Source organism: Asparagus officinalis, chromosome 8 (assembly GCF_001876935.1).
Source record: "Asparagus officinalis chromosome 8, Aspof.V1, whole genome shotgun sequence".
Classification (NCBI taxonomy): Eukaryota; Viridiplantae; Streptophyta; class Magnoliopsida; order Asparagales; family Asparagaceae; genus Asparagus; species Asparagus officinalis.
The window spans coordinates 10,307,753-10,312,476 of NC_033801.1; the positions used below are offsets into that span (position 1 = coordinate 10,307,753).

Here is a 4,724-nt window from a genome sequence, read left to right on the forward strand (position 1 = left end):
GCGCCAGGGCAAAGGAAAGAAAACAATTAAATAAAAAGTAATATTGCGCAGCAGCTCATGGTAAGAAGATAAAAGATCAAGATACGGGACGTCGGTTTCTGAAGAAAATTAATGCTTTATAAAGGATAATATTTCCTTTATGGTTCAACTAGATGTAACCCTTTCACAGAGCTCGTGCAATGAAAACCATAGCTGCATCATGATAATGGTAATTGTTGCGCAACATTTTACGCAATAAATAAATGATGATGATGATGCCTTACAGAAAGGTTTACTCAGTCATAATGGTACAATGTGAAGAAACCGCGATGAATTTTGGTAAAGAACAGGTTTTGGAAGCGCAGGAGTCACTTTGGGAGCTGCGCGGTCGACCGTGGCGCAATGCCGGTTGACCGCGAACGTGCACAGACTCTGGGAGGAGTCTGGTTTTGGCACGGTCGATCGCCGCGGTCGACCGCGAGACCCTGTAAGCGAATTTGGGCTCTGTCGTTTGTCGCGGTCGACCGCCAGACCCTGTAAGTGACTGTCATTGGTCGCGGTCGACCGTGGCGGTCGACCGCGTAGCGGGTCAGGCTCATGTTTGGTTTCCTGTTCTTATTGGGTTTTGGTGTTTGTATAAATACCAATATACGTTTCTAGGGTTTCTAAGACAAGAGTTTGGGATATTTGGAGCACAGAAAAAATGTATTTCTGAGCTATTTGATTAGGGTTTATTTGGAGAGATTAAGAGATTTGTTTGTGAGATTAGTTTGTTCCTTCGAGTGATTTGTAATCTCAAGTTGTACTCTTCTTCTCTATTAGTGAAAATCCCATCCACTTCTTACCCCGTGGACGCAGACAATTGCCGAACCACGTTAAAATTGGTGTTTTGTTTGTGCATTGATTTTGGTTGGTTTTGGTCCTATTTGATCGGCGTTTGGTTTGGTTCCTCGATACGGTTTTCAACAACAATTGGGGGTGTTTTCTCCAACAATTGGTATCAGAGCTCGGGCTACGCTTGGGCTATTTGGAGGAGTAGATCGTTTTGGGAAGCTCGTCTAGGATTTCAGTTGGTGAGAAAGATGTGATCTTTTTGGTAAAACTTCTTTCTTTTCTCAGATTTGGATCTATTCTTCGTTTGTTTCCGCATTGGTTGTTGGTGTGTTGAGGATTATGGCTGAGAAAGAGGGAGTTGAGGGTGGTTCTTCAGGTGTGAAGACTGTCCAAAGTTTGAGTATCCACTCGATGAAGATTGACGTGAAGAAGTTCAATGGCACTAACAATTTTGGACTTTGACGATGCGAAATCTTGGATGCGCTCAATGCGCAGAATTTGAAAGATACGTTGGAGTTGGACGGGAAACCGGACGACATTGATGAGATGGTTTGGAAAAAGATGAATCGGACAACGTGTGGTGTGATTAGGTCTTGTCTCACTCAAGATCTAAAATATGATGTGATGAATGAGACTTCAGCTAAGAAGATTTGGGAAGTCCTAGAGAACAAGTACTTGACGAAGAGCATCGAAAACCGCTTGTATTTGAAGAGGAGGCTTTATCGCTTCCAATTGAAGAACGAAACATCCATTAGTGATCACATGAACCACTACACGAAGCTTCTTGCAGATTTGGCGAATGTAGATGTCATTGTTAAAGATGAGGACAAGACATTGCTATTGTTGATTTCCTTGCCCGACGAGGAATATGAGACGTTTGTCCTTACTTTTATTAATGGAAAGGTATTTCTTTCATATAGTGAGGTCACCGCTGTATTAGTGAATTACCAACTTAGGAAGAAGGACAAGGAGACTTCTATTGAGCCGGTAGCGGGGGCATTGGTTGTAAGAGTAAAGAGTCCAAACCAAGGTAGAAGGTCACAGTCTAGAGGGGCACATCTTGGAATTCGTAGGAATCAGTGTGCTTTTTGTAAAGAAGATGGACATTAGAAAACTGAATGCCCAAAGTTAAATGATCAAGCCGGGAAGAATAAGGTGAAAGCTATTCAGACTTCAGAAGTGAATGTTGTCAAGGCTAGTGACAACGATTCAGATTCAGATTCTTCGAGCTACTCATTATCTGCACTGCCGTCTGTTTGTGTTGCTTACTCTACAGAGTGGATGTTGGACTCGAGTGCTACATACCATATTTGCCCTAAGAGGGATTGATTCTCCAGCTTTTAGGAGTTGAAAAAAGGAAATTTCGTGCTCATGGGTAATGATCATGAGTGCCCTATTAGTGGTATTGGCACCGTTCGGATCAGGATGAGTGACAGAGTGATTCGGGAATTAGTTGGAGTGAGGTTCGTTCCTCAGTTGAAGAAGAACATCATTTCACTTGGAGCTTTGGAGGCAGCAGGCTATAGGGTGACCTTGGCGGATGCACGTTTGAAGGTTAATTTAGCTTCCGATGATTGTGCATGAACAAAAAAACATGGGGTTGTCAAAGGAAGTACTTAGATAATTTGCTTGGTAAGCACAGAGTGATTGATAGAGTTCTGACGATTTATTGGCATTTGGCTAGATTGTGACGTTGTTTGGCTGCCTGGCGCGTTTTGATTGTTGGTGTGCCGTGACCTAGCTTATGAGGCAATGATTTGACTTGCGATGAAAGTTCTTGAGCCACCATTAGGATGAGAGCAGACCGTGTGGAGTTGGAACTTCTATCCATGGCATTCGAGTGTGGCACTTCTTAAGGGGTGTTCAGTCAGCATTTGGGGAGCTTCTAAGCGAGCATCATTGGAGAGGCTTTAATCTTTTGTAGTTTCCGTAGTATAGTTGGTGATTGTTCTTAACATTATTTGGGAACGCGACAGTCCAGTTGGTGTAAGTCGCTAAAACGTCAAGCATTGAAGAAGTGTGATTGGCCGAAAGGATAACTCGTTATGTTCTAGATTTGATAAGGGTCCTTTCTTGCGTTTGTGCCGAGCTCACGGCAATAGGAGACACTTCATTGGTATGGAGACTTTGGGATGACAAGATGAGATGACAGTTTCGATGGGTCGTTCCATTCTGGAGGAGGATCGGCGTTGGTTGTCGAGCATTGGTTCTGAAGCTTCGACATATTTGGGTCATCTTAGTCATAGGTCGTCGACTGCTGTATTAGGAGTTATTGAATCTAGTGGAGCTGCTTCAGATTTTGGTCGACGTCGGATATTAGGTTACCCAGTATTTAGTCACATCGAGGATGTGAGATTTGATCCGATTGCGCGTTTGGGATTCGGAGACTCATTTGATTATTGTTTGGGAGCTTCTGATTTTGTTCTGAGCAGGAATGTCACTTTTGACTCTAGGCAGGTGGAGAGTGTTGATCAGGTCGTTTGGATATCGCAGCAGGTGGAGGGTGATGCTACTTCACGTTGGGTGAAACTTATTTCACATACTCCAGATCATACTACGTCATTTGGGATTCCAGCTGAGGTGACACAGGTTGGGGATTATTTGGATTCGGATGTAGATGATGGATTGGTTTTGGATTCGATTGCAGCTGGTGGACATGACACCTCAGATGGAGGTGTTTGATTTGTATCAGTTTGGGGTCGCTATCAGTTGCAGATCCGTTGGTAATATTGGAGAAGAGTTGCAGACTTTTCTATTTGTTTGAGGGCCTTTGGAGGCCGTTTGGTTGAACTACGTGAATGCTTGATTCTTTGGGCAAAAGGATACGTAGACGGTCTTTATGATGCAGCCAATTTGGTGAGTAGATACTGACGTTTGGGTGAGTGTTCGCACTCCCGTTTGGGTCTCAACTTGTGTGGATGGAATCCGTTTTCATGAGTCCGTTACCATGACGTACTGGATGCAACAAGTGAGGCATTTGGCTTGGTTGGTGTCGGCTCAGTTTTGGTAGAAACTTCGCCGAGGTGGAGAATTGAAGAAACCGCGATGAATTTTGGTAAAAAACAGGTTTTAGAAGCGCAGGAGTCACTTTGGAAGCTGCGCGGTCGACCGTGGCGTAACGCCGGTCGACCGCGAACGTGCACAGACTCTAGGAGGAGTCTGGTTTTGACGCGGTCGACCGCGAGACCCTGTAGGCGAATTTGGGCTCTGTCGTTTGTCGCGGTCGACCGCCAGACCCTGTAGGAGTTTTCCAGGTTCTGTCATTGGTCGTGTGGTCGACCGTGGCGGTCGACCGCGTAGCGGGTCAGGCCCATGTTTGGTTTCCTGTTCTTATTGGGTTTTGGTGTTTGTATAAATACCAATATACGTTTCTAGGGTTTCTAAGGCAAGAGTTTGGGATATTTGGAGCACAGAAAAGAGGTATTTTCTGAGCTATTTGAGTAGGATTTATTTGGAGAGATTAAGAGCTTTGTTTGTGAGATTAGTTTGTTCCTTCGAGTGATTTGTAATCTCAAGTTGTACTCTTCTTCTCTATTAGTGAAAACCCCATCCCCTTCTTGCCCCATGGACGTAGGCAATTGCCGAACCACGTTAAAATTGGTGTTTTATTTGTGCATTGATTTTGGTTGGTTTTGGCCCTATTTAATCGGCGTTTGGTTTGGTTCCTCGACACGGTTTTCAACAACAATTGGGGGTGTTTTCCCCAACACAATGTTTATAGAAAGATATTTTCACGCAACCAATTAAGTTTGTATTTATATGCATAGACTTTGACAGAAGCTCGAATCCCATTTTACGCAATGCTATACAGTAACGAAGATAACTGAAATACTGGGGGGGGACTGTTCTATAAACGTGTAAATTCTAGAAGGAAGTCTACTCTTGAAGGCTTCTTCTCAGCCTTATCATTT

The 4,724-nt window shown here is 43.9% G+C and overlaps 1 protein-coding gene across 1 annotated transcript in view; it reads right to left on the reverse strand.

The window, feature by feature from the left end:
• LOC109851320 (probable serine/threonine-protein kinase PIX7) overlaps nucleotides 1-4,724 on the reverse strand; it is a 10,401-nt gene that overhangs the window by 2,074 nt on the left and 3,603 nt on the right. The gene's annotated exons all lie outside the window — the stretch shown is intronic.